The 12,738-nt window shown below is 34.3% G+C and overlaps 1 protein-coding gene across 1 annotated transcript in view; it reads right to left on the bottom strand.

Moving 5' to 3' along the window:
* The window catches only part of LOC149808130 (uncharacterized), a 61,574-nt gene extending 53,228 nt beyond the window's left edge, over positions 1-8,346 (bottom strand). The window contains exon 1 of the mRNA XM_089973712.1: positions 8,276-8,346. The gene's annotated coding sequence lies outside the window, so the exon portion shown is untranslated. The remainder of the gene's footprint in view (positions 1-8,275) is intronic.
* Positions 8,347-12,738: the final 4,392 nt, after the last annotated feature.

Genomic DNA, 12,738 nt, shown 5'->3' with positions numbered 1-12,738 from the left:
CTTCAGACTCCCGACAACAAAGAAAGAGGTTCGATCCTTTCTAGGAATGGTGGACTATTATAGAAAATTCATCAGGAATTTCACTGAGCTCTCGGCTCCGCTTTGTATTTTGACAAGGAAGGGTAAGCCAAATCGTGTTACATGGGATGAGACAGCTGTTAAGTCATTCAGTGATTTGAAGAATGCACTTGTAAAGGCACCTATCCTGATCAATCGTGTTTTTGAATGCCCATTTGTACTGCAAACAGATGCAACTGATGTGAGCATTGGAGCTGTTTTGAGTCAGTACAATGACAATAAGGACGAACATCCGATAGCATATCTCAGCCGCAAACTATTGCCCAGGGAGCAAAATTATTCTACAATTGAGAAAGAATGCCTTGCGATAGTATGGGCAATAGAATCTCTTCACTACTACTTGTGTCGTGCTCCATTCAGTGTTGAAACTGACCATAACCCACTAACTTGGCTAAGCCAAAACAAAGGAAAAAACCAATGGCTTCTGAGAGAGATGGTCCCTGTGTCTGTAACCATATGACATCACGATCAAACACCGTCGGGGAGCAGAGAATGCAAATGCTGATGGATTGTCACGTGCTAGAGTCTAAGACCATGTGCTTTAGTGTTCATTCTTGTTGGACTTATCTGAATTAAGACCCATATGATGATGTGTATTATAGCTTGTGTACTAATGAAGTACTTTCATAATACAGATCAGTTTGATTTTAAGTGAATCCAAAATGTTTGTTTTAGATGTTATGCTAAATGTTGTATTCGGAATATGGAAATATTTAGCGAGTCATTGAATGCTTGCACTATATACTATTTGATAGAACTCTAATTGCCAGGAAGATGCTAGAACTTTTAAATTTCTTGAAGTAAGGTAATTGCACAGAACTGTATACAGCCAAATATTAACCCTTCGATCTTGCTGGTCCATCCTTTATAATTTTGTTCGAAAACTAGTTTTCTCTTAAGGGGGAAGGTGTTGCCGTCATATTAATGCTTAACATTTCCCTCCAATTTATTGTATAAATATTGCTTATCATTAAGACAAGAGACAGTGGTGTACATGATAGTTTTAGTTTAATGGATTTTAAGCGGTCAGATATAGTAATGTTAGAAACAAATTCTACCTAGTTCACATCTGATACTGATAAAGATTCTGACCCATTGGAGTTGGAGTCTGCAGTTGTCATCACTGTTGTTTTGATAAACTATTGCCCTGGTGTAAAACTAAAGAATTGTTCTCTGTAAAGAGTAGTCCTCTTGAGTCCTAGCTTAGGTGAACATTAAAAAATTGGCTGGGAATTTACTTTGTGTTGGATGTTATTGTTTGCAACTTTTGTACCCTGTAACACGGTTCTAATGACATCTCATACACAATTCTATCTTACAGTTCTGATGACATCTCTGGATGCAACTGAGGCGAATATGACCATATTGGCATGTTTATTGTTGCACTCTCTGCATATGTATGTGCTATTTTTCAGAATACACATTGATGACAATGGCATGCATCTTTGTATAAAAATGCTATAACTCTGCAAATCTTTGGTAAGTTGCGTATGTTCTTTAGTGAATCAGTATAGATGGCTGAATTTCCCTGTGGCATGTGTAAATCGGAATGTAAAAATTGTACCATTAAGTGGTCAGATTGTTGTAAATGGTACTGTAGGAAGTGTATTGATATGAATCAACAAGAACTTCAATCTTGGTCTTTAAAATCACTAAAATTCCTCTGCATATCCTGTGCATTTGAAGATGACGAGATTGATGCACCACCATTTTTGTAACGTTTTCACTTTCTTTACTATAATTAATATGACACTCACATGATTAGTGCGTTTAAATACATATGATATTGTATTGGACTCCAATGATAGCCAATGGCTAGTATTTAACTCCAATGATAGCCATTAGCTTCTGATTATAGAATCTTTACTTCAATGCATGAAGGTAAGAATGAATGCCAGCTGATTTCTAAAGGTTGAATTTATCCAATCAGCGGAAGATAGTTAAAATAATAATAGATTTATCAAACATTCGGGTTTTTTTTACTTTGTGGAAGACAAACTTTATAGCATGCAAGTTTTATTGGATGCTAAAGGTATTGAGTATAATATTCATGATAAAGATTAATTCTCATAAATCTAACAAAGCATTACCATACTCAGACAAGAACGAGAGAGAGAGAGAGACAGAGAGAGAGAGTGAGGATTACAAGTATACACCAAACACAACAGACAGTGATATCCATGGATTCTACAGGAGAATGCTTGATAATAGGTTAGAGAATTTTGAAATCATACTCTAAGGAGATTTTAACCCAGGTCTGCGAATAAATGGCACTCATCGTCTTCAGTTTAATTGATATAACATGGGATGTGTTTATTTCTGTTGTTGCTATATTTAATCTTAATGCTCTCCAAGTGAGCACATTAGTTGCCTTACTTGAATAGTAATTTTGAAATATATATATATATATATATATATATATATATATATATATATATATATATATATATATATATATATATATAACTGAAACAAATACATTTTGAAATATGTTCCAAAAATTGTCTTTGTGTATTAAACCTATTTCTGCAACTACCTGGTATCCCAAACTCTTCCTCCAATGGCAGAATAAGTTTATAAAATGTTTAACGAAATACTGACGATATACTTGACAGCGTACATTAGCCAACCAGCAGTGTACTATGTACTATTCACTAGTACATTTGCAGTATGCACCAGTAACAAATCGATATGGAAAACATAACTACTATGAACCATCCGCAAATATTTTTTGCTGTGATATTTAAATACTGAAGCAAGTATGGAAATTATCTGACACCCTATTCTCACATGTTTCTTTGGATTTAGTCCATTAAAATAATTGTCGGCACATAATTTATGATAGTTACACTAAAACTATACAGCTGGTTCATGCAAATCTCACACAAACAAAACCTAAAATATGAAAAATTTAATTATTAAGAACCACAATATACTAATCAATTTAATAAATCATTTTTAGTATGTGTTTATTATTAATAGCTTAAGCATTAAACTCTTGCATACATTGCAATACATACTGTTAATATTAAATTTATAAACTTTCAAAACTGTAGTCAAGATGTGCAATTTCCAGCTTCTTTTGATATTGCATCACTAGCAGTAAAGAAAGTACTTATTAATATATAACATTAAATTTCATAGTTATGAATTATACATATGCAACCAATATACACTATGCTATATACAATAAAAATGAAGTGCATTGCGGTGTTTTCATTGAATTTGGGTGTTTCTGTGCATTTCAGTGTTTCTATGTACCCCATGCTTTCAATGCTGATCAACAGGCAAAACCTGTCTTACAAGTATGGGCTAAAATAGTCCTACATGTAAGACCTCGACGCTGATATTTATGTTTTGGATGTCAGGGCCTTACTGCCTAACTAACAGCGCTGTGTAGTGTCTCTTGATATAGACTAACATCGTAACGAAAGTCAAATTTATAGGAATATCTCACACAAGTGGCAACTTAAATAATGACGCTTTTCTACAAAGTAAAGTCATCATGTTTTAGTTAGACTTTTCTCTAATAAATTCACATTCTCAGAAAAGCACTGGACCTGTTTTCAATATCTGTTGGCCTACATTTCAGTTGGCTGGAAAGTGATGAAAGCCAAACTCAGGTTAAGTTGAAATATTATTCTTTAATGAAATGAATAAAAATATATTACACCTATTGCAACGTTTCATTTCGTTCAAGAAACATATCCCCCACTAGTACTAATATTAGTACCCCTACTCCTACCTCGTGGATGGGATACTAACACCCGTCACTCCTTCAGCCTAATATCAACAATTTGAACATATTCCTTGCATATAATGCAATAAATTGAGAAGTTCTCTTTTTTAATATATTGCAAATCATTGTTGAAATAGTTATAAAATCTCATTTACCATTTTTATCCGATAGTTTCCTTTAGATAGTCCACCATATTAATTCAAATAATGATTACTTCCGTTCTCAGCCTAGTTTGTGTATGTGCCATATAAGGACATTGAGGCCTTACTTGAAAACACAAACAAATCATAGTAAAAATATGGCACGGTTTGAGTCAGAAATTCTGCGCATTAAAATACAGTTTATCGACAACTCTAAAATTCCACCAAGGAGCCACTATTCGCCACTTGACTGATAATAACATAGCATAGAATATCCAAATATGGTCTGGCAAGCCTTACATAGAAAAGTGGTCACTGCGAGAGTCTCGCGTTATCTGTCAGGGTGGACAAGGTGAGGTTAGTGTAACCATGCCAATTTATTTTATTGTGTAAGGGCTTAATAAATTCAAAATAAGCCAAACTTCTTTCACAGCATGATTATACTTATGTAGTAGATTTCTACACTACATGCATTTGTTTTTCTGACTTTAGTGATGATTTTTTTTTTTGCTCCGTTACATGATATGGGATAATAATAATAATAATGAGGACCTTGTATAGTGCCTAATCTTAAGAAGCTCTAAGCGCTTTACAACATTAGACAACACCTATAACATAAAAACATATATATATAATGATAAGATTACAAAAAACAAACGTCATGAAATAAGAAAACATAAAAAACATGCTGAAAATATTTAAGGTAGGAAACATTAGTAGGTCTTTAAGTTTGTTCTTGCAGTCAAAATAAGTGAGTTTTAAGAGCACTCATGAATGGGATCACTGTCTTTGTGTCCAAGTTCAATGGGCAATTCATTCCATGTTGCTGGGCCCTGGTATGCAAAAGAACGTTATCCATATGATTTCGTTTTCATAGTGGGAATAACGAGTATACAATTGTCAGAAGAGGAGCATAAGTATCTTGCTGGTGTGTACACATGGGTGAGGTAGGATAGGTATGTTGGACTGGAGTCCATCAGTGAAACGTAGCACGGAGAACAAATTTTGTGTTTGATTCTGGATTGAATGGATAGCCAGTGTAGGGTACAGAGCAGCGGCGAGGTGTGCTCTGATCGTGGTACTCTAAGTATGATCCAAGCAGCTGTGTTTTGAACTTTTTGAAGTTTTTGGAGTAAATATTGAGATGAACCAACTGAAAGATATTTGCGAATTGAGCTGATGCATCTAAGCTCAAGATATGCAGCCTTGCATATGTTCATGACATGTTGGTGCAATGTGAGAGTACTGTCCAGAGTAACACCTAGGTTTCATACTGACTGTGTGAATTTAATGTTGGTGTTGCTGATATTTATTGTTTGAGGTAAAGGATGTGAATGAGAAAGTCTTTGTGTTTTGATCAAAATGGCCTCAGTTTTATCATCATTCATCTGCAGCTTGTTACATGTCATCCATGATTTCACATCAGAAATGCACCTCTCTACACCTTGGATGGTAGCATCAACTTCAGTTGGGTGGCTAGATTTGTATATTTGGGTGTCATCAGCATACAAGTGGTGAGACACTGGATGATGATCTATGACACTTAAGAGCGGCTGAGTGTATAGAATGAAGAGAACAGGTCCAAGAACAGACCCCTGTGGAACACCACAACACAGATTAACTGAGCTGGAGTATATTCCATTTGCAGACACAACTTGTGTCCTGTTGACCAAGTAGGACTTGAACCACAGTAAGGCTGTATCATGAATGCCAAATACATGCTGGAGACGGTGAAGTCATATATTATGGTCTATTGTGTCAAATGCTGCAGACAAATCAAGGAGGATGAGGACTGTAATCTTTCCGCTAGCCAAAGCAGAGAGAATGTCATTAACTACTTTTAGAAGAGTAGTTTCAGTACTGTGGCAAGGGCGATATGCAAATTGTACATTGCTAAAAAGGCTTTGAATTCAGATGAGATACAAGCTGGGATAGAACAACTTTTTCTAAGATTTTTTATATGAATGGGAGATTAGAAACTGGGTGGTAGTTCTTTAAATCATTATGGTCGAGTGTTGGTTTCTTCAGCAGAGGCTTTACAATGGCAGTTTGGAAAAAATGATTGGAATTCACCAGATGAGAGAGAGGTATTAATAACATCAGTTAGTGACGGCAATACTGGATCTAAGCACTCAAGCAGCAGTGATGTTGGAATTGGATCAAGTTCACGACTTTGGTGCACTCTTCATCAGGATTGTACATACGAAATCCATAGAGACAGGTTCAAATGCTGCTAATATGTTGCCGCTGAAATTCTGTATCCCAATTGTATGGTGACGAGTCAATTGAAATTGTGGTGTCAAGCTTATTTCTAATGGTTTGTACTTTGTCACAGAAGAAATTTGCAAACATGTCTGGAAAGAAGGTAGTTGGAAGTGGTACAGATTTGTTCCTTGACATTAGCTTGTTAGTAATCTTGAAGAGCTCTTTGCAGCTGCAACTTTCCATGATCTTAGTACTGTAGTGGGCTGATTTCGCTGCATGGACTATATATGTGACATTCTTCTTAGCGGCTTCATAGATTTGCTTATGAATAGTGAGTCTGGTGGAAAGATAAAGCCTCTCAGCTTTACGGCAGTCTCTTTTAGCAGTGCGACGCTGGTCCCTAATACTGCTACCATGGAGAACACTTTTAAATTGATACTCTGCACTTGGTAGCTAAGGCATGTTTGTCAAACAATGAACACAGGCAGTTATCAAGTTGTTCTGCTGTAGGAGGTAAGAAAGTTGTAAGGTTTGCTTGGATGTCATGCATTAGTTTGGTTCTATTTTTGTATCATATGGAGGTTTCTCTTAGTAGCAGATAAAGGTGGAGGGTTAGGGACTGATACGTCAAAATGGCATATAATGCAGAGGTGATCTGATGCAATTTCGTGAGATACCAAGGAGGACCGTAAAATGTTACCATCAGGTCTATGAAGAATCCAGTCTAAAATGTGACCATGTTCATGGGTGGGTTGGTTAACTGACTGTTTGAGGTTGAAAACATTAATGGAATCTATGAGTTTTGAATGTGTTTGGGTTTCCGGGACAAATTAAGTGAAAGTTGAAATCTCCAAGAATGATCAGGTTGCCACCTATCAAATTTCAATACTCCAGGAGATTCGGAAACTGCTCCAAAAAGAGATTCAGTCAGCTTGTTTTTTCTACTAGGAGGAGGGCAGTATAGGCAGAAAAAATGGACTGACCTTTGCTCCAGTGTAAGTGTGGTTTGGACTAGTTCAAACGATGTGTGGTCAAAACTGAATGTTGTGGTGTGATTAACACGTTTGATCGTGGATTTCTTTGTGATGACAGCAATTCCACCTCTGCAAGAGTGGCGGGGGAACAACTTGATTGAGTAACCAATGTGTTAGATCCACACACTCATCCCCTGATGTTTTTAGCCATGTTTCTGTCAGGAAAAAGACGTCGATATTCTGGTTGTTGATAAAATTAACTATTTCTGTGCGCTTTTCCGGTGGTTCTACTGATTGGGCATTGAGGTATCTCTTGGATAGTTGACATAAAGGTTGACGATTTAATAGGAATTTGAATTAGGTTTTAATTTAATGGTCGAATTTTTAAATTGTTGAACAGGAAATGGTATAAGGGAGATAACTGGAATTCTTCTTCCTGTTATATGCCAGCCAGCTTTGAGGATCAGTTCATGGCCTCAACCACAACAAATCAAGTTGAGGCTACAACATCGCATCTAATCCCCCACATGAACCAATTTGAACATCTACCATCGCATTTCAACAAATTCAAATGTATGTCAATGGGCCATGAAAATGCGACCATTTGCTAATGTCAGATTATGATTCCACCAGGATAAAAACGGCACAGTAAGTATATGAATTACATATCAATTCGTGGAAGAGTGTTGATATGGACTGCCAAGTGTGAGATATTCCTGAAACTTTGACAATTCGTTCCGATGTCAACCGACATACAAGCCCGTTATTTGGATAGTAAGACACAGCACTAAAATAAAAATAACGTGATATTTCTTACATTGTAGGGCTGTGACAGAGACCCGTCACGCACGTGCAATACGTTTTCTTCATTTATATCGCCTTTCCTTAAAAGCGAAAACCATTTTAAAAAAAAACAAGAAAAGAAAAGATGATGTCCCTTAATTACATGCAAAATTTAAACAGACTTTCCCCCATTTGAAGGAATGTGCAAGATTCGACCTGCTTCAAACAACCGACAGTTTTATGAATAGAACTGTCGCAAAGGTCATTCCCTCCCACACCAAATTTAACTATTCATATTATCTTCCATAATCTTAAGTTATTTTATTCGATTTTTTTAAGACTGCGACTGTTCTTACTCTAAAAATAATGCTCCTGGACGTTACTGTATTCGCTCTTAATTCCAGTCCGCCATGACAGTTTATCGTAGACTGGTTCAAAGTAAAAACTGGTCTCCGAATGTTATATATTGGTGTCGAAGTAAACTTTACACATTTTAAATAATTTCCTCATAACATTCCTATCTGTATTATCTAAGAGGAAAATTGCAGAATGCGAATATAGCGATGAAAAGTTCCATTCGCTCGACGTTCTTGCGCTTTCCCAATCTCTGCTATTCTTAAGGTCAATAGATCCTGTATACGTAATAATAATAATAATTATAATGACAGCATCAGCATCATCATCGTCATCATCATCATCATCCATTTATTTAGATATAATCAGCATACATCACAAGCTGTAATACATATAACAAATATGAATACGTCACATAATATTGACACAATACATGCTTGCATAAAAGCAGTTGTAATACAACCATAAAAATACGTGATCCACGTTGGTTGACACAATAAAGAACGTATTGCCAATGGAGTCGTGAGTGATCAAGATTGTGGGTTGGATACATTTTGCTAATCAAAATTATCTGTTCAGCTAATCTACGAAACACTACTATTTAGTCAAAGACACTTCAAATCTTATTTCATAATAAAAAAATAAAACTAACAAGCAATGCATTCTCTTTAAAATAAAATAAAAATGTATTCGTATAGTCCAAAGTATTCGCATGAGGTCCAAATGCTGTCAGCTTCTTGGTGTTTCGAATCAAACAGGAGTTTCTTTAGTCTTAAGGATGTTATATTTTGTATGAGCGGGTCTATGTTTTTAAGCAATATATATAATGTAGTTCACCGTCTTTAATAATCTCAATTATTCCGTACATTTTGGAGTTACATTTATCTGAACCCATGTATACAAGAGTTTCTCCTTTTATTTGTTCAGTTTGATTTAAAAATAATAAAAATAGACATTGCAAATATTCTAAAAACCAGAAAATGATAGTGAGTAGTCTAGTTGCTTGTTTATATTGAGTTTTCGTTGAGTTTGAAACACGAAAAAGTTAAAACTGTAAAGGACCTCCTGACGACACTCGGGTTAGAAATTATAAATTGATGAATGAAATGTCAAGTTTTACGCATTCTTAATATCATTGATGATTTTCGTTTTCTAAAATCGGTAGGGGTACAAACTAACGAGAGTGTCTGCGAATATTATAGTAAAATATCAGTCAACTCCGTTCTCTTGAATATCTTTGTTTTTAAAGGTATAGCTTAAGAACCAATATGAAATTATCTGTATCTGAAATGTTCTTGATAATACTGGGTAATAGGCTCAAAATATGTTATAAAATGGATTCGTCAAAGCTATGCTACAAATGCACAGTGTAACAAAATAAATATACAGCTCCTAGTGACAAAATGGTGATGATTATCAATTTTCACACACCTTTCGCTCACGAAAGATGGACATTTTCGTAAATATTTTTTCAATGAAGGAATATGATTTTATTTTAATTGTTTACTCTGTCACAAACTTTAGCATCCCCACACTTTCAAGTTCATACTGTCTGACGCTTTATCTGTTTCCATGTTTACTTGTTGGTAAGAATGAATTATCATTGCACCTTTCCTCAGCTGTATCGGTGGCAAGATAGAGCACTAAAGATACATTACAAAGACATGGAGGTCAAAGGTCATAATCACAAGGGACAGTTGTTTAAATTTGTTGATGGTCAGTGATTAAGTTGCCTGATTACCATTAAGCAACTACGTCTTTTCAAGTCGAAATGTAACCCAACGATTAGAGATGATTTGATGCTCCACTCAAATCGGATTCGACGTATAAAAACGATTTTAGTAGAGCATTTGTCACATGAATTGAGGTATTATTAATTTCTTATTGCTGTTTTTGCTCTTATTGTTGTTTTATGTTGCTAGAAGCAAAGGTAAAACCCGTTATAACGCGATTCAGCTTATAACACAATGGCAGCTTGGCTCCCATTTCTTATATTTAAGGTGACCTCTCGTTTTAACATCCTAAATACATGCTCTCGGAAAAGCCTATTTTTCGTTTCCCTATGAGAAAGTGTTTTTTGAAAAATTTGTTAACGCGATCCCGCTTATATCGCGATGTTATTTGCACACTATGCATATAGACATTACTGCTGTTGTCATTAATTAAGTCAACTTAAAATTAATTACAACTACAAGAGGCCTAGCCCAACTAGTAAAGATATATGATTACACCAATGTTTTTTTTAAATTCTCAAATTACCAGCGCACTAAATCAATATTATTTTGTATTAGCCACTAGCGATGGGATACAACAATACGAAGAAAAAAAAAAACACTTGCTCCAAACAGGAATAATGGCACAAAACTAATTCAATAGTTTCAAGAGAAGATTTTAATAAAAGCAAAAATATATTTACCAGCAGAAAATGTTAATTTATTTGCAAGTTTGCATGGAAAAGTTGTTATAAAGAAATCCAAAGTGTTATGTAAATGTATACACGTATTCAAGTATTGACTGATCCACTGCAATCTTTCATATTAAAAAGTTCAAAAAAATTAAATTTCTTTGTAATGCAACGCCAGATCGTATTAAAAGACAGGTGATATGAACATAAGCATGTAAGTCTGAAGACGGTCAGAATTAAAGATTACATTAAAGTACTGTAGATACCAAGATTTAGAAAAGTCATTAAACACAAATATAAATGGATAGATGTCTCGTGTATTGATTTTTAAAAAATAATATTCACTTTCCACATGTCAATCACTTACTGCGTCAACCTATTACCAACAACTTCTAGGAAAACGTACTAGAAACATGACACAAATTTACAAAGAAGTCGAAAAATTTATACCATTGAAAAGGTTTTATTTTCAGCAATATACTGTAATTCAAATATGTTAGGGTCAAACAGTTTTGTATGTAAGATTGACATGAAAACGTGATCCATAATATTATCAATGTGGCTGCTTCTACTCCTATCATAAATTTAAAATTATTTATAGATTGAAAATAACATTTTTAGATTATATGTCAGTGATAATCAAAACTTTAAAGGATTTTACTGCAAATGAAAAGGTGGCAACTGTTAAATATAAGAAACATTTTGTAATAAGTTATAATGTCTATTTATCATATATTTTAAAGAACAAGAAAGGATGAAGAACTTTAGCTAAGGCCATGAGTGAAGAATAAAAACTATGCATAAGAAATGGAAGAGAAGTTGATATTATACATTAAGAATAAAAGATCATCAATTTTCTCTACTTGCGCACACCGATGATATAAAAATGATGGGTTTTCAGTTTAAAATATTGCATGAAATTGTGTGTAGAACATCATTGAAAATGAGAGGTTTTCATTTTAAAATATTGCATACAATTTTGTGTAGAAATTCATTTTTTGCACAAGGCCAATGCTGGAAAATGATAAAGGTAGTTTTGCAAATTGGCGGAATCGAGTTATTTTAATGTAGAAAAGTATATTTTTATATAATTTATGGATTAAGTTAAATCAGCAGTCAATTTTGTTTTTAAATACTCCTAAGAAATTTGAGAAAACCACAATATTTGGAACTAGTATTACAAACATTGTTTCCTTTCTTACTGTTATAACAACACATATTTTAACTGAAAATAATTAAGTCATTCAAATAGATCAAATGACAAAGACCCCAAGAGAAGATGCAAATAAAATGCACGTGACCACTGTAGATGGAATAAATGGAATACTCGGGGATATTAAGAAACATAACTATTCTGAGCTCTGGAAATAGAACACGTTTCTAGAACGTAATAATGTTGAGCAAAGAGCACATCAGAGCATGAAATATTTGAGACACGCACGGCTTGAAAATGTATTTTCATTAAAATAGAACCACATAAAGTATTTCCACAACATCAGCGTTATAAAAATAATTGTAAAAAAAATAATGGTACACGTAAAAAAAAAACGTGATCAAGCGACAACAATGTAGACAATGCTCGAACAGGGTAATAAATGATACCAAAAAGAAACGAAAGAGACAATGCTCACAAACATATAGTTAACTCCAGCTGCATCTAATTTAAAATAAAGGTCTATTTTATTTTTTAATGTATTTTTAATATGTAAAATTATAATGTGAACGACTATATCTTGTCTTCAAGACTGCGAGCAAGATAACATAATAAAACTCACAAAAATAGTTATGCAATTATTCCGATATTTATATTTCTTTCAAATTTTATTCAAAGGATTGGCAACCTCGCTGACGATACATGCACTTCGCGGAATTATAAAAAGATCTATACTTTTTCCCTGAATAAAATGTTTACCTGGTAAAATTTAAGCACATGGATATAAATTTGCTATGACACAAAGAATTGCTACAATATTAAACAAACTCACTAGATATTGGGAGGAGGTTTCTAGACCATATGGATGAATTAAAACCCAGTAGACGTTTCTCGATGTGTAGATATAC

This window comes from Sinohyriopsis cumingii, chromosome 1, assembly GCF_028554795.1.
Source record: "Sinohyriopsis cumingii isolate HCF-2022 chromosome 1, ASM2855479v2, whole genome shotgun sequence".
Classification (NCBI taxonomy): domain Eukaryota; kingdom Metazoa; phylum Mollusca; class Bivalvia; order Unionida; family Unionidae; genus Sinohyriopsis; species Sinohyriopsis cumingii.
Note: the sequence above shows the minus strand (reverse complement) of the source record. Positions and strands in the feature narration are given on the sequence as shown.